This window comes from Haliaeetus albicilla, chromosome 14, assembly GCF_947461875.1.
Source record: "Haliaeetus albicilla chromosome 14, bHalAlb1.1, whole genome shotgun sequence".
In the NCBI taxonomy this organism is placed as follows: domain Eukaryota; kingdom Metazoa; phylum Chordata; class Aves; order Accipitriformes; family Accipitridae; genus Haliaeetus; species Haliaeetus albicilla.
This window is the reverse complement of record NC_091496.1, coordinates 29,241,013-29,268,261: the sequence shown is the minus strand read 5'-3', so window position 1 is coordinate 29,268,261 and position 27,249 is coordinate 29,241,013. Positions and strand designations below refer to the sequence as shown.

Sequence of the window (27,249 nt, the reverse complement as noted above, 5' to 3'; positions counted from 1 at the left end):
GGCATGGCCATTATTTTAATTATAGTGGGACAGGAATCTTTTCTTCCTTTTAATAAACAAGGTGGATCAGGGAGTGAATCCCTCCAGAAATACCTATTTTCTAACTGACTGTAATAAATGTGTCTAGTTTTACATATGTGTGTTGACTTTTTGTTTCACATTTAAGCTTACAAATGAAATGAAAGGCAAACATTAGCAGTGATCTCACCAGGTATCACTTTACGATTCTGTATGAGTTTTGAATTTTTGTTTGTGACAATCACAGCCAAGCTTTAGAAAGACACGTGGATTTGACAGGATCATTTTGACTATAAGATATAAGCCAGTTCTGCTATGGAAATTCAAAAGACACTTTACACACTGCTGTCTGACTTCTGTGTTATTTAACACGTCAAAGGGCTAAAAGAAGAATGTCAAGCTTGACACTGAAATGTGTACTTTGCCTGACATAAAGAATGTCCTCCCTGTAAAGACAGAAACTGATTCATAATCGAACTTCAGGGAACTTACTAATGTACTAGATTGGGCCTTCATGGAGCTTTAATTTCCAAAGCAACTAACTGAAGAAAAGAAAACCTTTCACTGAAACAAAATATGGAGGAAAAGTATGTATTTGTTAATTCCTTTATATATCAAGTATTCTGATACCTGATATTAAGAGCATTGCTGAGAGTTATAAAACAGTTCTGAAAAGTTTAGATTTAGGTATGGCATTTATATTCAAGTTACATGAGATATGTATTGAATTTAATGAAATGTTTGACAATCAGTATTCATCAGTATCTGATGGGAATTTTTGTACTGTATGAGACTGTAACATAGCATTAGTTCATGCAGAATGAATACTGACTGCACTGTGTTAGTTAGCCAGGAAAAGAAGATCATAACATATTAGTGTCAAAAATTGTGATGTTAGAATCTTGAAGACTGTAACTATTGCAATTATGAAAGCTACCCTGGCAAAAAAAATGATATAACATACTCAGAAAACATTAAATTGGCACATATACTATTGTTATTGAGGCATATTTAGACCCCTTGCAGTTCTATAGAAATGCAGAGACCTGTGTGCTATTACAACACGTACCATTAATGACCACTTACTTATGCAATTTTTATTTATTACCTCTAAACTGCCAACAAAGCTTTCAGTTTCCTATACGACACAGGAAAGAAAAAAGCATTATTACCACCACCCAGCCCTAAGGACAATGCTGAGGTTACAGTCAGAGCAAGAGACACGTTCGTCCTAAATTGGGATTCTGCCCTGAACTGATATCCATAAAAGCCTTTCCCTCTGCACCGAACAGATGAAAACTCTGGAAGGCTAAGTTTTTGGTTTAGGTACCTTAAACATCTAGCATAAGATATGCAGTGTAATTACATCCTTAGAAGCTTGTCTTGGTATTACTACAGTCTACAGGACAACAATATATTCAGCACATGAAGACGTGCTCAGAAGACAGAAGCTAAGCTCCATGGGAAATCCCGGGAAGCGGCGGAGCACAGTGGCTTACAGCAGAGCAATGGATTGTCACCCAGCAGCGTCATTTTGGCTGTCGTACAGCAATGGATACAATTCAGATCATCATGAAACTGTGGGAACAGATATGGGGGGAGGAGGATTTGTGCTAACTCTACGTGCATGCATTTCATTCATTTGGAGGCTAACCTAGTCCTGTCTGATGACAAATGGTTCCATATCCAATTTCATTAGTATAAAACCTGGAGGAATTTTTGCACTGATCAGTAGCTAGAGATGGCCCAAGTCAGGCTATAGTCTAGCTCTAATAATTCACAAGGTTTGCAGATTGGCTACTCAAAGCTGCCAGTGATAGCATCAGAGCTCAGCATGCTCAGGTCTGGTGCTGTCCCCCATAGCCATGGCAGACATTGCTCCCAGCAGGAAGACTGATGAGTGACCGAAGGAGTTAAAGAATGACTCTTGATGAGAAAGATCTAGTGTCAAGTTTTAAAGCACTGTAAATCCAGCCAATCGACTTTCTGACCCTTTAAAATTATTTTCTGGCTAGCATCATTCATATGTGGAGATTTGAAAGAAAGCAATACCCTTCATCAAACAAAAAATTGCAGAATTAATTTCAAATTGGCTTAATGTGGTGACTAAAGCTAGAATTTGGCAAGTATCAACGTATTTGTTTTCCCTAAATCTAGTTATATTTAAATCTACTTTCAGCAGCTAAAGAGAGCAAACTTAAACATTTATGCTAGTCTAAAGCATTATCAATGCATATGCAGCCTTCTGAAGGTTTTCTATATTCTGACTATTTACAGTACGGCTAGTCACAGTGTGTCCCATGGACCATCTTTATGTTTATTGCTATGTATACAGCAAGAATTGTTTCCATGTCAGGTCTCTCTCCTCTCCTGTGGAGATTCTCACTGCCTTCTACCAGCCCACCTCCCTAATACTAACCTGCCATACCATCCATTAATACTGAATTTTTCTACACGTTCAAGACTCGTAGACTTAGGATGGAAAGACACCTGATTTAGATGAAGACCACTGTCTGGAAGTCTTTAGAAGTGACTACCTCTCTCTTAATTTATTTTAGTTTCAGATTATCTTACAAGCAATCAAAGTTAGCTCCTTCAGAAGTACTGGATGACATCACTGTGTTGGATGCCAGTAATATTGGCAATGTAATGACTATGTTGGTGCATTAGCTTGGTTGAGGAATCCCTTCTCCACTTCCTCAAAGGTAGGAAACTACCCAAAGCCTACTTGGAAAATAGATTCCCAGTGAGTTTGGTGTTGGTGTTTGAGCCGCTCATTGAACATGGATAGGTGCTGCCCTTCTGTGTTCCCTGTCTGACAGCAGCCTGAATTCTGCCCTCTGCCAGATGAGCGCAGGAACAGGCAGAAAAGGACAGGAACAGATGCCCTTTTCCAATTCATCCTTCAACAACAACAACAAAATCTAACCCTTTTGAGAAAAATCTCTCCAGTGTCTGGCAGCCTGTATGGAAAATCAAAAGCCATTTTTGACAGCGCTTACTGGTATGAAGAAAAGAATAATCTTTTAATACATATAAATCAAACTCTCTTCATCCTTCAATAAAAGGCATTTAAAAGTAGGCAATGAATTTGACCCACTGTGGCCCACAGTGTGTGATGGAACACACCTACACTCCTCTTTTGTTTATTCCAGACTCTAATACAAGCCACTTCTGCAAGAGAGAATTGTTCAGTAATCTCAAGGACTAAGCTAAATCGATTTTTTAAACCAAAGTATTAATAGTTCAAATGTGTACCATTTGAGAAATTGTATTATTATATTAATTCTGAGTGACTATGCTTATTTTGGCTGTCATCTTTCTTTAAAGCCTTTCCTTTAATTAATAAGGAATTGGAAAGAAGAAAAAATTTATCATTAAAAAAAATAATAATTGTACATACTCAGTGGGAGTCCTTAAGTGAGTTGTAATGGTTCATTTTAATATTTAAAATTACTTACTAAGTATATATGTTAATCTAGAACACAAATATCGCACAATTTTAACCCTAGAAAATCTCCTGTAAAAAAACCCCAACAACTGTACTGAAGATTGTGAAATAATTAAATTGTCAACAAAAAGATGATGTGTGAATATGGGGCATTTTCCTTGTTGCAGAAGAAAATAATTGTTCAGTAAGAACTTAAAAAAAATCAGGAATTAATATTCATGGGTTATAGATGGTCAAGAGTAAACTCACTGGCAGTTTGAGAACTTCTTATCATGTTTATGTTCGAGTCTCACAGGTATGCTTTTTGAAAGAATACCAGAAAAAAAGCCAGTTAGGCAAACCCAACCGATCCCTTCATCACTGGGTTCCTTCAGGTAGTTTTTTTATCTAAATATTACCAACAGAGCTGAATGTATATCCCTGATTAACGTAAGAGCTCTCTATGTGGTGGGACATAGAAGTGGGTAAAAGCAAAGCATCAGCTGGCTGAGAGATGAGACAAATAAAAGTATCCACTCAGGTGTGTGTATCATGCCCTCATCAATGTGAGGCATATGTCCAGCAGTTCCAGCACTGATGGGAGACTGAAATCAGTCTCTTGAAATCAGTGGCAGCGCTAGGGTTTTTCAGCAGGCTGGGACCTTAAAAGAAAATTCTGCTGGGCAAGTCTGTGTGCACACACAGACACACAGGCATATAATACAACAGAGCTTCAGAGGTCAATATTGTGCAAAATATAAAAAGTGTAGGTCATTCGTTATCAAAATAATTTTAACCATACATGAATATTTAGTTATTATATGCTGGAAAGCAAAAATGTTCATTACTTGTAAAGGACCTTGTAACTTTCTCCAGCGTTCCCTCTTTTGTGCTCAGCCCCGGTTCCCCCATGCCCATCTCAGCAAACCTGGGGATAGCCAGAGAAATCCCCACGGACAGCTACTGCGCAAGTGCAGATTCATGAGGACTCTGCTACACATTTAAACATTAACAAATAATAAAAAAAAGCTATAGAAACTTTTACAAGTTGCAACAGGTATCCTGAGACAGATGTCTGCTTGAAAGAAATCCACTGGTCATTTTGTCAGAAAGGTTTCTCCCTGGTCCATCCCTTTGAAGGTGCCACTGACCCACAGTTTCTCCTTGAATCCTCTTGCTTTCTCCAGAAAGCATTTCTTAACAATGACAGAAATTACATTTTCAAAGTTGTTTACAGGACACAAGTTGCTAAGCTCCCTTTCAGAAGTAATGCCTTCAAGTCTCCAATAAAATACCATAAACTGAGGAAAGTAAGAATGCACAACATTTTGAAAAAGGTGACATCCTCTGATGTTCTCTTCTTAGCCTGTTGCCTTTTTCTTGTATTACACTTGGTCAATATTGCTGCTTTACCTGTGTAGACATCTATCAGTTACTTACTTGCAGATACATATGAAGTATGAACCACAGTCCTATCCATTGGTTTAATTTACAGGAGACTCAAATTTTGATTAATACCATTAATGGCTAGCAGTCTAGAGTAGTGTGATTAGTTCTGAATAAAATATCAAGAAACTTTTTATTTATTGATTATTACTTAATTGATTATACCGTCTTACTAGACCAACGATTTTGCTTGCCAGTGAAAAACCTTAAATTTAAAACAGTGTGTGTTGGACTTCAGCTCTGAAATTGTTTTCCCTTGGCTTGTTAATGCTCAAGTATAAATCAGTAAGAAGTAAAACTGAGATGCAATTCTGAATGTAAAAGTCAGACCACCTGCATGAATTGTCTGAACATTCACACTCAGCTATAGTATATAGCCCCCAAAATCACCCATTTGGCCTCAGATCCTTTATTTATAGGAACATGTTTCTACAGAAAGAATATAAGACGAAAGTTGAGGTAACCAAGCACAATTGTCTTCCACCAGTGCAAGCAACAACATCGTGTAGAACCTTTCACAAATATATCTGTTTTCATTCTAGGTCTTTTGACCCCCTATCTCCACTGAAAAACTTCAGTCATCTCACTATTTTAACATCTTGAATATTTATTTTTTTTAATTTCTAAAAACACATGTTCTTGTGGCAACACTGTCCATTAGCTTTCTCTCACTGAAGACGTTCTTCTCCCTCTTCATTTTTTTGTGAGATATTTATACAAAGCAATAATCTGCCCTCTTAACTTTCATTTTACACTTAGCTGTTGCTTAAAAAGAGAATTAAGGCATTGTTTGGTAGATGTTAACAGCATCAGCTAAAAATGCACCTGTCACTTAAAGTTACATTTCCTTTTCATCTGTGACTGCATAAATTTATCATACATACGCTATGTCTTGACCTAAACAATAAACAACTGGAAGGAAGGACTCTTAAATCGGCCAGACTCTGGAAAAAATATATATGCATTTTACTGTAATTGATTGTGCTACTGAGATTAGAATTGTTGAAAACAGAATTTAAGCCTTCATTTATCAGACAAAAAGCTAGCGAGATGGAAAAGAACTAAGTAATTACCTCAGCAACTCATCTGTCAAACCTTTCACAATTCTTCAACACGGGTTTACTGAATGGAGACTCCAATGCACAGCAAAGAGTAATTGCAGTATGAAAAACTGATGCTCATTTTGGTGGACCTGTGTTTAACAGGACTGGGTTTTTTAAACTGTCATTCTATATTTAGTTTTCTCCTTTATCCTGTATTGCCCTAAAGCGTCTAATCAAAACAGTCTTAGATACTGCATGAATTAGAAGTCACTCTAAAAGCAGTGAGATTATCACCAGCAATCAATGCTGCAATGTAATGACAGCTTATCAAATTTCTGACCTGCATTTATTTTAAGTAATCTGAAACTCTATCTGGGAAGCAAAAATAAAGGAAACTGGGGTAAAAGATAGAGTAGCATTTCAAAAATAATTCTTCAAAGGAGTCTCAAATTTAACTAAGGTATTTTTAAAATATTTAATATTTGATTAAACAGAATCAGAATTCATGCTAATCACAAATTTACTTCTGAACTAGAAAGACTACTTGAGTAGAAGATGTTGAAAAGTTCATTTTACAGATCACAGGCTAAAGATTTAGTAAGGAACTTGGTCCTTCAGGCAAGAAGTCAGATGGAATCAAAGTACCCAAGTCCCAAACTGTGACCTATAAATCCAATCACTGTTATTAAACTTCATTCTACTTTCCTTGCCCCAAGCCCCCTTCTTCAATCCCTGAGACCAGAACTCTTATCAGTATTATTGGAATATGCTTGTTACACACCGATGAGATCAGGCTGCTTATAAAACAAACATTTGGTTACATTCTTTTTAAAAGACCTCTAGGCTCTTCTAAGCAAGATGGTAATGCCTCCTCCTCCAAAAGAACTAGAACCAGAAATTCCTTTCAAACTATGAACAGTGACCCCTATTTCAGAAAAAGGATGCTCAAGGCCCATATGTGAACAGAGGTCATCAGATGCCAGAAAAAGGACAGTGGCAGTCGTTCCCCCGGCGCTTTGTGTCTCCTGCTAGGGAGATCCTAGACATATGTGGTCTTTTGGATTGGGTAACAAGGCTCCTTCCTATCTACGGCCCCAAGGCGGGGAACCTAACTCAGGTTTCTGCTCCAGGTATTGCAGTTTAAACAGTAGACACTGAAGTTTCTAATGTGCTGTCTTCAAAGTCCTTTACTGGATTAAGCTACAGGTAGCTAAGCATTAAGATATAATTATTTGGATATTACCATAAAACTATTACAATTAAAGCACGCAAGCCAATGTGCTGTATGCATTGGCCTTTTGAACCCAGCACCACCTTGAGAACTGCTATAAAAAATTCTTCTCAGTGATACCCTAATTTACGGTACCATTTAAATGCAATGTTACCATGCATGAGTGCTTTGTCTTTCTCCTGAATTAATATCAAGCAGGTCAAAGCATGTGCTAGAAACTAGACTCAATTATTGGTGGTTTTGACACTAAAAATTTTGAAATGACAGTGACTCAGTGATGTCCTGAAGCAATGCAAGGCATTGAAGAGACAGGGTACAAATTTGGCCAGAACTGATTTTTGCCAATCAACAATTAAAGTATAGCTCACTATCTCAAATACTGGACACTCCCTATATCTCATTAGTATACAATGCCTTGCCAGCTGGCTGTTACTTACTACCAACTAGCTTTTCAACTATGGAAAATAAAACAGATTTTTAATATCCATCTTTACAGTGATACCTGAAAAATTCAGGGCTCTCTGAAATTATTATTTTTTTTTTTACATAACGCAATGACAGTGATAGATGTAAGGCCCCCAGCAGGTGGCCTGGATCTTGACTATACAGCCTAAGATCAGAATAGCATTTATGCTCCTGCACTTTACAACATTTTTATTTTAATGTTTCACAGAGGTCAGACTTTGGGGAAACCAATGTGTCTGTCTCCGAGGTCTCAGACAGATTGCCTTTTGAAAATCAACCTTATCCCTTCCTTCTTTTGCTGAATCCCAAACCATATGCTGACTACTGTCACACATCTCTCCATAACGATGCAAGCAATGAAAAGCTATAGCTTGAGTCTACTTTTCTGGAGCTGAAAAGGCGTAGACTGTATGACCTACCTGCAGACCAAATAAAGTGCCAAAAAGTGAATCCTGGTCAGACTCAAACAAAGTAACAATATCTGTGGGTTTTCTCCCTTTTCTCTGTGGTGTTGCAGAGATGTACTAGAGAGGGCTTTCCTTGCGGTGTCCAAGGGCTAGCTTGGTTATTGGAATAGCAGAGAAATATTATTACATGGTTATGGGTTTGGAGATAAAAGTGATGCACGAATACAGAATAGCATGCTTGACTTTGGTACTGTGTTTCTGATGGGCAGAGGACAACTGAAAGTGTTATATACTAAACATTTGAGTCATGCATTTAGAAAACTTTCTATATTTAATCATAGGCGTGGTAAGTCTCAAGGAGTTAAATATATATAGGTTGTTCTGAACAAAGCACTGAATCCTCACAAATGAGAGTCAAAGAAATTACTTCCTCGGACTTCGGATGACTTTGTAACAGTGTCTCAAGTTAAGATTTTAATTCGGTTCATATTTTTAATAGGTACTTGTTAATTTTGTTTTAACCATAAAACATTTGTGTAATAGTTGCATAAAGAACATCCTTTAATGTTATGATAGAGAAGGTTACAAAATCTTCATCATAGGTCAAAGATTTATGCTATCACGGCAACCAGTTTCTGTTTGACCTGAAAATACAATGGCAAAGCTAATAACTTGGAAAGAAAAAAAGCAGCTAATTTTGGGAAAAAAAAAGAATATATTGTAAAAAACTTTTCATCCTGGTACATGACTGTTAATGATTTCTACACCTAATAACCAGAACTAATACACTGTCTTCTTTTGCAGGTTTCAATTCATGATTTCTTTAAATATAATATTCCTTTTTTTGTAGTTCCCTGCAACGTGTCAGAAGCCTACTCCTATTTTGGTAGAAAAAACAAGTTATTTCTGTGCATGGTAAATGTGTAAAACAATACATCTATCAGCTCTTTGTAGGAAGTTGCTGACCGTAAGATAAATTTAAGCCTTCCACTGTTACCAGTTTCAAACTAAAAACAAAAAGGGGATGTGCTATACCGAGGTCACTCCTGAAACAGGCAGTGTTTTACTAAGTGATTTGGAGGCAAGCCTGTGTGCAGAAGAGACAGAACTTTCCTTAGTTGTAGGAAGGCGTAGCTCAGCCGGAGACCCCTCATGCTCCAGGACGGAGCTCTCCGGGCGGCTCCTCCGCAGTGCCTCCCAGGTCTGCCTCTCCCTGTCTTCACAACTCTCACTTCAGACTGACAGTGCAGCAACTCATTTGCACTGCCCTTACTAGGAGTTTTATTTGTGTGTGTGATGTAGGGGCACGCAGGTTTCTGTAGCTGAGCTGTAACCCTCTCCTACATTAGCAATAACTAGTAACTCTAGCAGTTTCTCTTTCCAATAAAAGATTTTTTTCCAATAGTCTTATTATTATTCCTGGCTCTAGTGAGCTCATGGCTGACAGCTCATCACATATTCCCCAGGGAATCTCTTCTGCTGCAGGAATAGATATTTGTATCTTTTCCACCGTCCACTGAGATTTTTCTAAACCTTTCCTTGCCAATATTGCTAAGATCTGATCAGATAATCCTAATAAGCACAACTCTAACCTAAGAGTATTATTGTCAATGTGCCTGGTCCTTCAAAGATCCAGAAATACGGAGGTAAAACAAATTGCACAGAATCATTTTCCATGAGGGAGAAGAACAGAGGATTTCACTATGCCTAAGGGTTCACAATCCTTCTGGCAACTCTTCTGGAGAAAAACAAAATCATTGAGAAAAGCATTTACATACTGTACTTTTTATATAAAGTACTTATATCAAGAGGGTTTTCTTTGAAAATGGAAAAGATTAATCCCCAAGGAAATGTAATTCTATTACAGAGAAAACATTTTATTTAGTTCTTAATTTTGGAAATAATGATAGAGGTAATTAAGGTAACAATTCCATGCAATTTATTTCCAAGTAAAATTAAGATGTTTACTCTCCAAGCTAATTTTTCTTTGAGAGAGAAACAGTGTTGAGTGCTTCTTCCTACAGAACAATAGCTTAATATGAGTTGGCTCTAATAGAAGACCTGGGCACATGGAGCTTCCAGCATCTAAAGGGCTGCAGAGATAATTATTTCCAGTGAAGAATGCAAAAAATCCTGATGCTGTTGAGTTGTTCAGAGCCCCAGCTCACACATGCTCTGGTGGGATTCACAGACAACATATTTCCCACCAGACTCACCCAAAGGCTCACTACATGAGTTGTTTTCCAAGTATTCAAAATGTGAATACAGTGGAAGGACAAAGCCTTAGAATCTGCTGCCCATGACAGCAACTATTACGCACATTACTGCAAAAACAAGCATGTAGGAAACATGCATTCAAGACGTTGCTCCAAATCCAACTGTGCTCCTCAAAACAATTTTCTTCTGGTCCAGCTGGCCATGCACATGGTTTTGCTTTTCCACTGGGTTTTGCTTTTCCCTGAAGGAATTGATTAGGTACTTTATTCCTCTATCATTTACCTGACTCTCCCTGTCAGCTGCTGGAACAGGCTCTATGCTCAGCATTGCTTTATGAAACTCCTTGTCAGGCACCTAACTTGCTCCTTGTGTTTTGTGGGGAACTGGGTTCCCTCACTTGGACTTGAAGTGACTTTACAAAAGGGGAATATATACACTTTAAGGAAAAAGCCTTTGTTATCTATGAAACTAATTTGTACACTCTCAAAAACCTGAATGGTTTTCTATTTTTAAAAATGTTTACCCTCTTTCATACAACAATTTGTCTACGTTTTTGGAGAGTAGAAAGGGGCAAGCAGAAGTTTGAGAAAATGTGAATTGTGATAAATTGCTCCTTTTGTTCTTAAGACCTAGAGCAAACAACATGTAATTGAAACTGATGGAGGTACTGAAGTTTAGCTGTGGTGTAATTAAGAGCAAAACATGGGTCATCACATCTAAGAAAGCTTCACCTTTTTTCTGAAGCATCTGCAGAAAAGTACTAAAATCAGTTGTCTGCAGACTGAACTGAAATGTGAGGAATTAACTATTACAGCTTTGCCCATTTCATTGTTTTCTTTTCTTGAGCTTGATTTTCTCCCATATTATGGGTTATTCCTTGGAATTATCTATAAGGTCAGTGACAGAGATGCCTTTATATATCAAAAATCTACCATATACTATAATTTCTTGGATGCATGGAAAGACAGATATTAATTCTTACAATGCTCCATTTAATTAATAGAAATTAGTGAAACTTAAAGCATAAATATTTAGAAAAATACTCTGTATTTAAAAATAAGTACTGCTGGATGGTTATTGCTGAGGGACAATTAGTTGGCCACAGATGGTTACTGTGTGCAATTTGTGCCTAGCTGCACCGAGTAAACATATTTAGAAATGAATGTAACTTTTTTATTAGAGGTTAGAACCCTCTTCATGCTTCTTCCATTCAGATCCAGCTCTTTTCCTACCAACCATGACTTTCAGACATGTCCCTTTCTCACAACTTTTTAAGCATCTTTTATCTGCAGAGCCCGAAGATTTCAATGGAGGACAGCATTTCCCCACCTGGAGCAAGTCTTTGGAGAGATATTAGGTGAAAAAAACTCTGCAGGCAATGACAGGAGAGACAAATGCAGCAAGAGGCAGAGCATCTCTCAGCCATGTAAGGAAAGGGAGTTTCACAATCCCTATTATACCTCGGTAGTGACGCACGACCTCCATCTTCAGGGAACTGATCAAACCCACCCCGCTTGGGTCATGTAAATTACCCTATAATTGATCTTGATATAGTTTAGAGGATTAACAGCACATGAGACATAGCAAACTAGAAGGTAATGTTGAGCTGAAGCCCCACAAGCTGTGGAGGAGCCATTTGTTTACAAATAAACATAAGCTCATACAATTAGCTAACGAAAGTAGATGCTTATGCAGAAGATAATTTTTGCGCAGTGTGTTAAGCCAGGGACCCAAGAATGAATTAGCCTAGTATGGTAGCACAGGGATGAAAGTGGAGTCCACTGTGGCCCCACTGCCTCCTTCTGCATGGCCGTGGTGTGTGGGTGGAAGGGAGTCTTCTCTGGAGATGGGAGTAGGCTGCAACTGGGGGTGCCAGGAGCAGGGATGGGCTTTGGCTGGGGGGGAGCAGCACAAAACTCAGGGAAAAATGGCATAACCCTCCCTCACTGGGTACTTCCACTTTTCACTTTGTGCAAGGAGACTTTTCAAGCAGAATATAACCGATTTAAGAGTACAGTGCAATTATTTATTGGCTAATACACATGATATATATCTAGGATTAATGAGTTACTGAACTAGGTATTAATATTCTCACCAACCTTAATGAGATATTCAATGCATCTTCGCTGGCCTGGCAGTCATCAGTCATGTCAGATAGGGCTGGTCTCCATTGCTCCTTCGAATGGGCTGATCATCAGGGATGCTGAGTTTTGGCCTAATTTTCTGCTTTATTCCTGGGATTTTATAGACTTTAAGGCAGTGTTTTCCCCATTGAATCATTTCCTGCTAACTACTGAAGTATCAAAAATTTTACTTCTACGTGTTTCTTTTCTTATCTTGCACAGTTTTAGCTCACACCTTCAAGATAATTTTCTCAGTAAAACCAAGCCAAGGTTACAGAGCTCTGCTGCACCAACCTAGGCCTTGCAACACAGACAACTGAATCCCTCCACTGTTAAATTATCCTACTTTTTCCAAGTTATCCCTACCCTTTTCCCCCTACATTTTAACTAGCTAGTGTTCCTAGCAGGCTAGCGGACATTGTTTTTCATTCTATATTCACACCCTGCTGACTCAAAGGCAAAATTTGCTGGGGGTGAGGAAGGGGAGGAATAAGAGAACGCTGTCTTTGAAAAGTCAGAGCTGGTGAGGATCCTCCTTGTTTTGCACACAGGTTGTGAAGTTTTCATCCCAGGGCCCAGGTAATGAATCTGATTCCCTGCAAATGACTGGTTTCAGCATATTCTGAAGTAGGCCAGGAAGAAAAATCACTCGGTCAAGTGACCTGACAGCTTTGTCCTACTTCAACACAAGGAGAGCTGCTTCTCTCCAAAGTGGTTGGGTTTTTTGTTTTGCCCAGTTGAAGGGGGTTTTGCCTCCCTTGCAGTGCTCACAAGCCCTTTCAGGAGTGATCTGGGGCAGCCAGCCCCTGCCAGGGTAACCTAGACACTCTCTCAGAGAAATGAGAAAGCATCTTTAGCAAAAAGTGGTGCAGAATAAAAGAAAAGGGGTAAAGAAAAAGGAGAAGGTCATCTTTCATATTCCATCATTCTTTCACTCAACCGTGCAGTACAACAGCAATTTTATAAATGACTCCCTCTGAGAACTAAGTCAACTCTGGCAGATCAACAAAAAGTTAATCTTCCTTAAAATACTTCACTCAGGGTTATACTTATTCCATAACTTCTTCAAGAATATTCATCATTCAAATTCTCATTTAAATCCTCAAAATGGGGCTTCAGTGATACATAGATGTAAAGAGAAACAGAAACTAAGAGCTATTATGTATTTTGTCAATTTTATCTCATTATTTCACTTTTTTTCATACACAGTAGGGGTGTTTGTGTTTCACTTTCGATACAATCTCAGCTTTCTTTTCCAGGCTGGCAAGTTTTTGATGACATAAAGGATGAGCATGAAGTATTTTATCAGGCCTCTCTGGTACCTAATTCATTCTTTATTCACTAAGAAAAAACAATATTGAAAAACGCCTTTTGCCTCTAGTGTAGTTTTAACATTGATCAGTTTAAAGAAACAAAAATTTTGTTCCCAACATCTCACACAGAACCTTTTATTTTGAAGGACCTGCAGCACTTTTACACTTGTAAAGAAGTAATTTTCTGTTTTCAATTAATGTGTACTTTTCCTTGAGTTCTTAAAGTAAGTTTTTCACAATATACACACGGATGGGAAAAATAAAAAAAAAATTGGTGGCAGCTTCAAGGTTTAAATTATGTATTTTCTAATAAATTTTGCATAGAACATTAAATAAATACAATCTTTAGCACAGCCTATTCTTCCAACGTCTTCTGCTAGGATAGCTTCTTCAATATAAAGCTGGAATAATCTGAGTTGTTCTCTTGAAATATTGTTCCTAAATATATGCCTTCCAATAAGAGAGAAATCAGATTATGTTTAATTTGAAGAGATGTTATGATAATTCAGAATCTGTCACTATGTGGTTTGTGAGTGCCAGTTTGAGCTCAAGTGCTGTTCCCTTAAGTCATATAACTCTTTTCCTGTTTTCTGCCTCATTCATCTTGCACTGAGAAGGCAAGGCAGTGCTATCACAGGCTGATATTAAAAACTATTAAGAGCTGAAAAGATCTGACTGTAGGGTGAGCATCTTACCTCCAAGATAAAGCCTATTTTCACCCTGCAAGGAGCTGAAGGTTGAAGAGAACAGATGTTTCAGAAAATTCAGGATCTGAAAAACATAGTAAAGTTAGTTAACTTAGCAGCTCAGACAGACATGTGCAAACTGATGACAGATAACAAGAGAGCTAACAGTGTAAGCACAGTGGAAAACAGCTCACCGTGGATCAGCCACTCACAAATTCACCCAGTTCTTTGAGATACACTGATATTACATCTATACTGCTAGTGGCATCTGAACTAGCCTAAAATTACATCATGTGTGCATCTCTGTGAGCTGAAGTCATAAAGGGAAAAATAGATCAGATGAAACAGACCTACAGATTTTTTGTAGCAAAAGGCCCTTTCTAACTGAGGAACAATAGAAAGCTGGGTGGTTTCAAAGTACGTCTATTCCAAAACCCCCTACAGCAACTGAGATGCTTAGAGAAATGCATTGGAAGACAGCAGCCACATGATGGTGATGCTTTTCCAGAATATTTCCTCAGACTGAACAATCTGTGGCTTGGGGACTTTCTGAAAAAAGAAGCAAACCAATGGTACAGGAAAGAGAAAGGCAGAAAGACACAGGAGAGCCTGTATATACACATGAAGAAGATCCTGGACTTTTGTAAAAGACACAGCTCTCAGGAGAGGGTTCAGGCAAGAAGAGTGGCGTGTTGTGAGAGCAAGCTTGATCCTTTGCTGTTCCTAAGCAAGGACCCAGTCATGCCTTGTAGCGTGTTTGGGCCAATGTATTGGGTTCACATGGCAAAGCTTTGGTAGCAGGGGAGTTGCAGAAGTGGCTTCTCTAAGAAGAGATCAGGAGCTTCCCCCACGTCAGACACAGACAGTTTCAGCCAGTTCCAAGACCAACCCACTGCTGGCCAAAGCTGAGCCAATTGGCGACGTTGGTAGGACTTCTGTGATAACATATTTAAGAAAGGGTAAAAATGCTGTACAGTAGCTGGGAGAGAGGAATGAGAAAAATGTGAGAGAAACAGCCCCGCAGACCCCCAGGTCAGTGCAGAAGGAGGGGAGGAGGTGCTGCAGGCACGGAGCAGAGATTCCCCTGCAGCCCGTGGGGAAGACCATGGTGAACTTGGTTGTCTCTCTACAGCCCATGGAGGATCACGGTGGAGCAGATATCCACACTGCAGGCCGCGGAGGACTGCACGCTGGAGCAGGTGGACATGCCCTGAAGGAAGCTGCAGCCTGTGGAGAAGAGTCCAGGCCAGAACATGGGCCTGGCAGGAGCTGCAGTCCATGGGTGACCCACACTGGAGCAGTCTGTTCCTGAAGTACCCTGTGGAGAGGACCTATGCTGGGGCAGTTCTTGAAGAACTGTAGCCTGTGGAAAGGACCCATGCTGGAGTGGTTTGTGAAGGGACTGTATCCCATGGGAGGGACCCCACACTGGAGCAGGAGAACAGTGTGAGGAGGAAGGAGCAGCAGAGATGAAGTGTTATGAACTGACCACAATTCCCATTCCCCATTCTCTCTGCTCTGCACGGGTGGGGAGGAGAAGGAGAAGTTGGGAGTGAAGTTGAGCCTGGGAAGAAGGACATAGGGGGAAGGTATTTTTAGGTGTTTTTTTTTTTCTTTTTCACTATCCTAGTCTGTTATTAATTGGCAATAATTTAAATTAATGTTCCACAGGTTGAGTCTTTTTTGCCCATGATGGTAACTGGTGAGTGATCTCCTTGTCCTTATCTTGACTCACAAGCTTTTCATCTTATTTTCTCCCCTGTCTTACTGAGGAGGAGGAGTGAGAGAGCAGCTGGGTGGGTGTCTGGCAGCTGGCCAAGGCTAACCCACCACAACCATTCACTCTCCAAACCAGACACTCATCATCCCAGAAGCAACATTTTGGGGCCAAAGCTAAGCCAATTTGACTTTGTGGCATTAGGGTTCTTACTAAAAGGGCCTAAACATTGCCTGTCACAAAAGCAGCTGTAATGCAAGCAAACTGGACTGGATGACCTTTGTGTGGGTTCCCATGGCCACGTGCATCCCGCAGGTGACACTGAGAAGGTGGGCCACTGAGCACACTGGGCTTTAGATATTACCATAGAGATCAACTACAGCCTCCATAGACAACTTCTGGAAGACTACCAACAAATAAGAAATAGTTACATGTGAGATTATGTCACAGGGAACAGGCAGCATCCTACCATCTGTTGTCACTTTTGAGGTTCTTCTGTCAGAAAATCTTATTTTCATTTTCTTTCTCTGCTTGAGGGCTTTCAGATCCATATCTCCAAGGAATGACTCTTACCCACCTGTTTATAGAGGCATCTAAGGGCATAGGAAAGTGCTGTCAGCTCTACCTCTCGACATTGTTTCACAGGGCATGAAAACAAACCAAGGTCCCAGTCTTCACATAGTAAGTATTTTGTGCAGTCCTTAGAACATGGAATGTAAGAGTTTCAAATGTCCTAAGTCACCAGGCTTTCCTTTTCTTTTCCTTTTCTGACCTAATAAAACCTGAATACTTTTCTGCCTGACAGAAGGATCTCAGCTGGAAGAGTGGAAATTATCTTCTCCCTCAACAAAACACACAAAAAGCTGGCAGCTGATGCACGCTTCAGAGCACTGGGAGTCAAATCTCTTCAGCAAGGGAGGAAACTGCACAAGACATATCTGATGGGAGCTGCTGCTATTCGCAGAAAAGAAAGGACTCCTCCGAGTCCAGCTGTGTGATAAAAAAATCTGCTGCTGCTGTAATTCCCAATTTGGTAAAGCTCCAGTAGGAATTGCACAACACATCCACAGGGACACAGAAAAAGCCCTCACTTCAGAGACAGGTGCAAGCTTGGCACTGCATTGCTCTATGCTATGGAAACTAAGTCAAAGCCTCCTATCAGTCCTGGTTTGTATTGGTGGCAGATGAGGAAGATACTGGGAGCTGCAGTACTGTCCACAGAATCACAAGGCAGTAGTACCTCAGGAGCACTGCAATCATATGATGGTACCACACAGCATTGTGACTTGAAGTTACTAGTCTAGAAAAATAGTTTGTTAGATAAATAAAGTAAGGTAAGTAAATTCATTGGATGAATTCAGAGAAATTTGAGATTATTTTGAAAATTTGTAACAATATATTGGCTTTTTATCTTAAAATCATGTCTGTACTGGTGACATTCTGTATTTACCACATAGGCAAGCATAGTATATGTTCCCATATGATTAGCTATTCAAGTATTTGCTCTTGATTTACTATTGATAGTACAGTATGAAATACATGATTATGTGCACGTGGAAATTTCCTCTCGCGTTCTTCCACCCACGTAATATATTTCACAATTTCTGAAGTCACATAGAACACAAAGAAACCAAAAAATGTACAAATGAAATTAACAGTATTTTCATTAAACTTTAGGGCTTCCCATCCTACTAAACCCAAACATTTTCTGTACCTGACTTTTTATCACAAGAACTAACACCTAACTTTCCTATGAATCACCATTACATCACATTTTTTTAAGACAGATCTATTTGCAAGCATAATGGCAGTTGCTGAATGCTTTGAATTCCAAATGATGCTTGATATGGCAGCTTTGCACATATAAGTGCAGTCACTAAATCTACTTTACAGTTAGAGCTCAACAGCAGTAGAGAAAGATGATAGCTGTTTGAGAGAAGAATGAAGTGCTCTACTCATTGCAATGTCCTCAGCAGACTCACTTCAATACAGGTTCTCAGTATTTGACCCATGGCAGCCTAAACTGTAGCTATGATCTTTCAAACTGTTATTCTGAAAAATATAACACAAAAAAAAGTCATCTTAAAAGTTACCATGCTACCTTGCAATGACTAAGTTGACCCATATTTCACACACAGGTTTCTTATTCTATAACATTTAAGTGTGGGGAAAGTCCTGTGTGGAGTAAAGAAAACTGACTTTTGGGAAAACTCACTGGAACTCCAGAGGACAAAGACAGGGAGGCTCTGCACTGCCAGGGTTGCAACCTAGGAGTCGTCTTACACATTTATTTTCTGTCATTCTGCAATATTATACCTGCAATATAACTCAAATTACTAATTTTTTTTAAATTTCCTGTCAAGTTATGAAATTATATATGAGCTGCCAAATGCTATGTACCAATATCCTTCAACGACATGCATAATTTTACTAGGTGAAGTTGTTGACCTATAAATAGTTGTCCACTACATTTCAACTGAGGGGCATCTGGATGATGACAGAGAGATTTTATATAGTCTTCACGCATAGATAGTAGGATTGTGGCATGGTGGCTAGAATTTTAATGCAGTGATTTAGCATCGTTCAGCTGGTTGCCATTCCACAGTGAGTGTTGTAATAAACCCAGACTGATAAAGGGTGGGAAGGAAAGCTAATTTTCCTGTGATGTCTTTTTCACAAAATTATTTATTTTAATGCTTATATTTGTTGTCACTGTAAGCCTTAGAAACCTTTTGATGGCCAAATCCCTATGAGGTCAGTCATTTGAGATCTGAAGATAATTTTCTAGGATGCCAAGCTTATGTTTCCTCCAGAGGTGATTTCATTAGTGATGTCATGACATAAAGCATTTAAGACTGCTGCAACTAGTTAAATGTGTCATTGGTGGATGCTCTGAGATAAACACAGAGATTGACCCAAAGCAGCAAACCTCACACATACATCTTCTACAGACGTCTGTCAGATTGCTAGCAGCCAGGCAGGAAGAGAGAAAGTTCCGTCATTTATTAAATAAAAAGGATAATGTAATTTTCACTAAATGTCAGACATACCTCAGGAAACAATCCTCTTATGGAGTCTTTATTTTTTTTGGTATGTTTATTCAGCTCTCCAGTTACTAATCTGATTTGATTTTTCATTAGATCTTCTCAATCTAACCTTGCTGATTGATATTAGAGCTGATTTAAGAAATTAAAAAGTGAGAGCAAATATAAGAAATTAAAAGCAATCAAGCAAACTGCATCACATTTCATGATTTGTTACTTTTGACAAATGACAAATCCACTCGTTTAGAAACAATACTTTGATTATATTATATCAAGTTTTATTGATCCAGAATAATTCTTTATAGCATAACAGAAAATGACCAACATGAACATTTGATAGAACTATTAATCACAGCATAAGGCTTCCACCTAAGACTTCATAGTAACAAAAGATCTCATTTTTCTGTTGCTTGCTATTTCTACTGAGACCAAATCCTAATCTCAGGTGAACTGAAACTAACCACTATGGAGGGACTCCATTTTCCCAGCAAAAACAATCCCCATTCACATTCCTGAACATAAAAATGGAATTTGGCCTATTTTTGGTTAAAATGCAATTACAGTGCAACAGAACAAGAAGATTAAAGGAAGGTGGATCCATCTCATGTGGTACATTGCTATTTGCATCCTCTAGAACCCCAAGTTTCCCTCCATATATCTTTCATTCTTTCTCTGTCTCCAACTGAAAGAGGCTTGAGCAGCTGGGTGCTTTTTCATACCTGTTGACAGCTCCTCAGTGACATTTAAGAGTAAGTAAGTAGTGACACTGAAACCCCCAGAGCTTGCCTTGACTTTAAATGCAGCTGATTCTAGCTTCTTGATCTGAAACCAGTTTCTGAAAGTATCCTGCGACACTTAATAATGAGGTCTTTTGCTATTCACTAATGACAACTGCAAATTTTTTAAAAATACAGTTTAAGTCCAATTATTTTTATGATTAGTCCTTTCTTTAGCAAGAAAACTAAAGAATATTTGAAATAGACCTAGGTGCTATATTTCTAATCATGTCTAATTTTAAAATATTTTTTCTAGCTGTCTTTATTGACATGTTATGTTACCAACTCTTTCCCTCTCACAAATGTCACTGTAGCAAATGAATTGTCAGCTTGTCACAGTGAATCAGAAAGTTCCTTCCTGTGTCCCTCACCTTGGATGTAGCATCACGATAGCAACACACAGTCTGAATATTTTGTGGCCCTTTCTAGAACAGGAATTCCCACCACCATGAACCCAAAGCCAAAGGCTACATCCCCCAAAAGAACTTAGTCTTCACATGCCTTTTTGCTTCAATCCATTACTTTTGTTTCTGCTCATTTGCAGAAGTATTACCCTTCGCCTAATGCCTGACACTTACAGCACCTCTTTCTCTGACACAGGGGAAGGTCCATCAGCACCTAACTGACGGCGCCAGGCAACGCTGGCTTCTTCTCTCATGGGATTTCATGTCGGCCACCCCTGTCAGCTCCTCCTGGATGTGGCCCTTGCTGAGCCTGACCCTGAGCTGCCTGCCCAGCTGTCCCGCAGGCAGGGTGCAGGCAGGGCTGCGGAGAGGCCGGCAGGGAAGCCTCCCGCTCCGGCAGCGCCCGCCATGCTCTTCCGTGGTTGTGCCGCGCCGCGCCGCTTAGCGCTGCGCATGGGACATGCCCGACAGTGCCCGGTCCTGGCTGTCATTCCCACCGCCCTCCGAAGGGACGCGGCAGGCGAAGCACCGGGCTGTTTGCTCGGCATAGCAGGCAGCCCTGTTGAGGCGGCGCTGGCAGGATGAGTTGGGTGGGTGGGTAGAGGCTGCCATGATTCCGTGACAGATAGAGGCCCCGAGGACTGAGATCAAAGGTTAAATAGCTTTTTGCTGCCATCTCTTGATAAACCAGAGGAAAAGGCAGCAGAAACAGATTCCGTGTCTGGGCAACACCCACTAGGCCCGGGCAGGCATTTAGCGCTTGCTGATGAGGATGAATTTACCTTCTGGGTGGACAGAGCACTAACGAGTTGTCACGAGTGTTTGACGGATGAGCATCAGAGCTGCACTGGGAGAGAGGTTCATTATAAATAAACCTCATCCTCGCTGCCCTGACTCAGGGCTGCGGGAGACTGGGAGGGAAACGTGGCTCCTGCCTTTGAGGAAATGAGTAGTCTCCTAATGGCACAGTCTCTGCGTACTACGGACAGAGCTCTCCACCGTAAAAACAGGCTTCAAACGCAGGCTCTGTCATCGTAAGAGACACTAGGTGTGGACCCTGGGGTGGCCCAGGATCAGTGGCTGCAGAGCTCCATTGGGACCCCGAGTCCCTGCCAAATCTCAGTGATGGGGATGTTTCTGTGGCTAGACTATTCAACCAGCTCCCCACAATTCCACGTGTCCCACAGCTTCCCTATGGTACCCACACAGCTCCCATTTTGCTGGCTAGCTAAATCTTCTGTGTTCACACGTATGGATCATCCACAGTAGTAAATACCCACCGCTACATATCAAGCAGGTCTGCAGATCAGGCCTCGGAAGCAATGAAATCTAAATAAACACACTTCCTTTTCCTTTCTTTTTGGAAATTATTGTGAAAACTTTGGCCCATGAATACTGCTTTTGTGAGTTCCAAGGCTGCCATAATTGCTGCTTAGCCAATGCTAAGCCCCTGCTTCCCCAGGATGTGGCAAAAAATGAAAGCAGAATAAATTCAAATCAGCAGACAATTTACTGAGAAATTCTTTTACACAGGCATTGCATAAAATGCAGCTGTCGTCCCTGAACAGAACCCAGGATCCCTGCAGAAAGCTCAGAGCTCTGCGATGCCAAGTCACATTCCTCCTTGCTCTCTTTTCAGCTCCTCTGCCACCACTCAAATTAAGATATTGCCTGATGCTTTGGTACTCTTCTGGGTGAAGTTGGATTGAGGCAACTGAATAAATCCTCACTAGCTGGTGGGTTCTGAAATGTGTAAGTCGCACAAATACTGCATAAAATAAAGTTTTCCTGGAAAGTTTTCCAGTGAGACCTTGAGTGAGATGGTATGCCTCCATCATTAGGTGGCACCTGAGTAAAGGGGGATTTTAGATTGAAGTTTTGGTCTCAGATACCTTCATCCTATCTAAATCCCTCTTTAGAGATGCTGGGTTTTCTATTGGATCTGACCCTGAGAGAGAAGAAGAGTGAAGTGGCAGGAGAGATTAGAAATAAGTTAGCAGAACACCAAAGGGATTAAGATTGTGATAAACCTAAACTAGTAAAAAATCAATAGAGGAATTTCTGCTTTTTACTTCAATTATTTGTCCTTCACTTTTCTCTGGAAAACATTTACCATTCTTGAAGATTGCTTGGAAAGTTTAAAATATCAATAGCATTTTTACTGAGGTAGTCATCAGCAGAATTAAAACTAAATTATAATAACAAGAATCAATACTTTCCTAATTTCTAAGATGTGAAATAGGTATCATCACCAACATGCATACAGGAAATATATATTTTCATTTAGTTCTACTGATGTTCATATACATTTGGCACTATCTGGCAAATTGAGAAAGCAATGCAACACTATTGTGGCTGGTCTAAACCCCTTAATGTAAAGAAACACAGTCACAGTTTGAAAAACAAGAAACAAAACACTAAAATACCTGTTACATTGCTGGTGGTGGCCTAGGCATATTCTGACTGCTGATTGAACAACCTTTACAATTAAACATGGAAATTACCTTGTTAAGCCTATGAATGTCCTCAAGGATCTCCTTTTTAACATAACTTTGTACCCTATCCAGGATAATAATAATGTTTATTTTAATGGATAGGAGAAAGTTTCAGTCCCCTTCTTTCCAAAAATGGCTAATGCAAATACAGTAAAGAGTAGTGCACACTTCTTAAAAAAGGAGGAGGCTGGAAAAGCCAAGCAGTTACCCTCCCTTCCCTTAGTCACTCATTTTATATAAAGTAAGTCAGTTTTAATTGTGTTAGAAAATTATGCCTCTTTCCCAATTTTATTTTTTTTATGTCATGTCCATAATATTTCAATGTCATGGCCTCAGCTGTAGTGACTTTGAGTTGTCATAAGTCTAGTAAGACTCACGGTTGCACAGGGGAGAGTTAGACCAATGGCTTTCTAGTATGAATTGCTTAATCCCTGCAGGACGCTTGGAGAAAAGAATCCTTTTGAACAGGAACATGATTCCTGTACATGTAATTAGAGCCATACTCCAATACCCTGCTGTATCCTCTAGGAAATTCTAATTGTGTTTAGCTGTCATCTTAAGTTCTTATGTGGTTTAATGATATGGGATAAGAAGATTATTCTGATAGGATATTAAGGGGAAATATCAATTTGATTTAATCCCATGTTTCTGCATCAGCATCCTCAAATGACCTGTGCTGCTGAGCCACTGTACCTCCTAACAAGAACTAAGCTTTCTGTCATTGTTCCTGTAAAACTTCCAACTGGAAACACCAGTCCAAGAGCTGTATTTCAACTTGCTCAACTGTGGCCTGAGACAGACAGGCAGATAAATGCACTGATACAAAAGCTTTCATTAAGAAAGAGACAAAAATCACACTAAGAGATTAAAGATAAAAATGGGTTTTGACAGTGTACTGTCCTACTGTCCTACCTCATGACCCACAAGTAATCACAACTGAAGTTCTCATATTGATGACCAGAAAGTACATGCTTTCTTAAGTATGAATCATGTTGTCTCCATATGGCTCCACGCATTATAAAATGTTGCTAAATTACTGCTTAGCTGCTCCCCATTTTCTTTAATGGCCAACTAGAAAATGAGAGTCCTGTTGAATCTTGGGAAATTATACAAGGCTAAAAAGAAGTCTAATAATGGAAGAACAAACTAGAACTCCTACCTTCTGCCCCTGATTGTCTAGATGGCCTCAGAGAAATTACTTTATTGTAGGCCAAAATAATTTGTGTGTCAAAAATGAAAACCCTCCTTTTCTTTACTTTTGTTCATGTCATGCTACTAGATGACCCAGTATAATTTCATAGCTTTATAAGCACGTTTACTGAATCAGATTAAAGCACAGGCCGGTGCTCTGTCTCTGACAGCAGTTCCCCCTCCCTCCCCACGCGCATTCCCAAACAACCACTTCAGTTTAGGATAGATTATAAAAAAGAAGGCAGTGAAATTTCCTTCAGAGTACATCTAGACTCCTGCAAATCTATGGGTTAAGGTATCACTTCCTATCAATTCAAGAGGCAATTAGCTGTGAAGATAAAAATACCCTATCAGGCTCCATTAATTAAGATCAATATGTCAAGCAGTAGCAGGTTTAGATCCAAATTCATACACACTGTTGACCATTTTAGCTCTTATGTGCTAGATTATTCCAATGTTGTCATGTTGCACGATAGCATGTTACAATGCAAAATGGACATAAAGCTTTGTCAAAACCTAATCTTATGGCAATTAAAATTTTAAGGACAATGACTGGATTTTTTTTTAGAACAGATAACCCGCCTCTCCAAATACCTCATAGCAATCTAAACATCACATAACCAGAGTAAATGGAAATATACTTTCTTGTTTCAGTGCTTTGAGATTTGCTATTCCCCTTTTTCTTTTCAAATAACAGATGAGTTTCAGCATAAAAATGGAAGAGAAAAATGGATGAGAGAGAGGAGAGATGGACTTTTCTTCCAGGGCACATCCTACATAGACTGGATTTTCTGCAGCAGTAACAGCCAACCTAGATGGAGCTATTCTGAGGACTTTTACATTAATATACTGATAATCTCACATTTAAAGACATGTTAAAGAACACTAATATAGCCATTACTTGGCTATAACAAAGGAATTTAAAAGATAAGCTATTTTTCAAGAGATTTTCATCTGCTGAGTCCAATCCTTTGCCTACCAGGAGACTACATGATCAGAGTGGAAACTCTGAAGTCACTGAGACACGAGGAGGCCTCTGCTGAATGCAATTGTCCATCAGGAGCTTATGGAACATACTGGTACACACGTTAACTTTTCCTGTATCCAAAATATAAAAAAATAAGGAGTATGTAGACTTGAAGACTTTAACTCTGTGGCGTAAAGTAAGGATTCCTTTACAAAAATTAAATAATCAAACATTTCAGTATGTGGAACAAATTAAGGTCCAGTAAATGTCCCATGAAATTTTAAATCTTTGGGACAAAAGTACAGTGAAAACACAGTCAAACATTTTTATGGTACTTGTTTTAGAAGAAAGGACAATTACATAATGATGAATAATCCGTTAACATTTAAAAGATACAATCAATAAATACAGGCATGACTGCAATTATTTTACTACCCTAAAAAATCTCAGTATGAAGAGTTCACCAAACAGCAAAACTATGAGGGATATCCAGAACTGTGGAATTCTTTAGTCAGAAAACAATTCTTCCTTTCTAATTTTGCTGATTTTAAGAACTTTTCACCAAATCTTTAATTATTATGCAACTATCAATGTATCCTACTAAAGATTAGCCTGATGTACGAGCCACCCTAAACTTAATATTGCCTATTGACGGTGTGTGTTGACATGACTTCTTCACTGTTCTGTTGTTTCTTTCTTTCTTGTCTAGACCTTAGTTTATTTTGTGTACATATAGTCCCCTAGAAATCCTCTGTTAATTCCAGTGAGACATTTCCACCCCATCCCAGAACAGATCCCAGTATAACACAACAGCCAAAGCAAAGAAACCTGCATATGGATTCGCATGCTCAATGCATTAAAAACAACATAAGGCCTGCAACTAAGATTTGATTCACAGAAAACTCAGAAAATTTTATCCTTTATATTAAAAAAATGCATCAGAAGTTTGTAAATTAATGCCTACAGATGCAAGGTAATGCACAATTAAGTAATGTAATCTAACATATGTCCTACATACTTAGGTACAGTGGGGGGCAGCCATAGTATTAAAGCACCAATCTATGTATTGTAGACCATATGTCACATTTGTAGACCACTTGGAAGCTGCAGCTGGTGCAGAATGAAGTTCCTAGTTGCTTAGCAGATCTGGCAGTAGGAGAATACCTTATGCTAGTGTTATTTTTACGATGTATTCCCACAGTACAAATTCGCACTGTTGATGCTGATTGCTAAACCTGTGTATGTTTTTGATGCTTGTTACCTGAAAAGCTCCTTTTTCTTCATGGTGAATCTCTTGCAATTCATCTTATGTCTGCAGTATTGTCTCTCTTTTTCTTTATATCTTACCTCTCTTAATTTTAGGACAACTATGGTGCTAAAACCTTTTTTCACCTTGTTGCTACTCACTTTCATTCTTCATAGCAGTTTTTAAATCTCTCTTCTCATCCCACCAAATTTTTAATTAAAAAAAATCACTACATCTTTCCAGGAAATGGTTCTTCAAGGTCTGCTTTCTAGAATGCCATTAATTACTAGAAGATTAGGAAATATTGATGATTTAAGCTTCTCAGTTATTAAGAGCTAGGTCTGAAAAAGTGTCATGCCTTATTTAAACAAATTGCTATATCCTACATCATTCTCTAGAGCCAGGAAAAAAAGTCTTACTTTAGATCTTGATCCTCTCCATAATTCAATTTATTTGTCTCTCTATATATTTTTTTTGTCCTATGGGGCTAATTTTTTTTCATTTTTCACTAGGTGATATGCGACAGGCTTCCCCAATATACTGCCAAACACAGTACACCAGAACTTCCTAACAAGTCTAGGTCAGTAATTAATTTCTTCTACCAGTCTCCATCAGAGTACGCCCTGCCATCAATCAATCTTATTATGATACAGTATCAGAGCTATACAGGCTTGATTAATTACCCAGTTTTTCAAGGGTGTCATTTGCTACTAGAGAGAAAGAAACGTTTCCTCCCCCAGCAAATCCCTCTGGCATACACAAAGCATTTGGTTATTTCAATTTTAGAGGAAGAATGATGGGCTAAGGTGGTGACTGTGGTACACCTAACAGTACTTGCCGATCTTTCCTGAAGATGCCAAGCTCCATCCTTATCTTGTGCAACTCCCCTGAATGTTTGTATCTGTGTAGTTCATATCTGTTGATCTTCATCAGATCAACGTCTGGTTCATTCTCTAGTTTTCCTCCCCTGATTCTGATGCACATCTTTTAAAACAGAGGATTCTTCTTCTTGTTTCAGAAAAATGAGGTA

The 27,249-nt window shown here is 39.2% G+C and overlaps 1 long non-coding RNA gene across 1 annotated transcript in view; it reads right to left on the bottom strand.

Annotated features, from left to right (window-relative positions):
* LOC138689043 (uncharacterized) overlaps window positions 1-27,249 on the bottom strand; it is a 56,634-nt gene that overhangs the window by 14,920 nt on the left and 14,465 nt on the right. Inside the window, exon 2 of the long non-coding RNA XR_011327848.1 lies at window positions 14,389-14,464. This is a non-coding gene — a long non-coding RNA (uncharacterized lncRNA). The remainder of the gene's footprint in view (window positions 1-14,388; window positions 14,465-27,249) is intronic.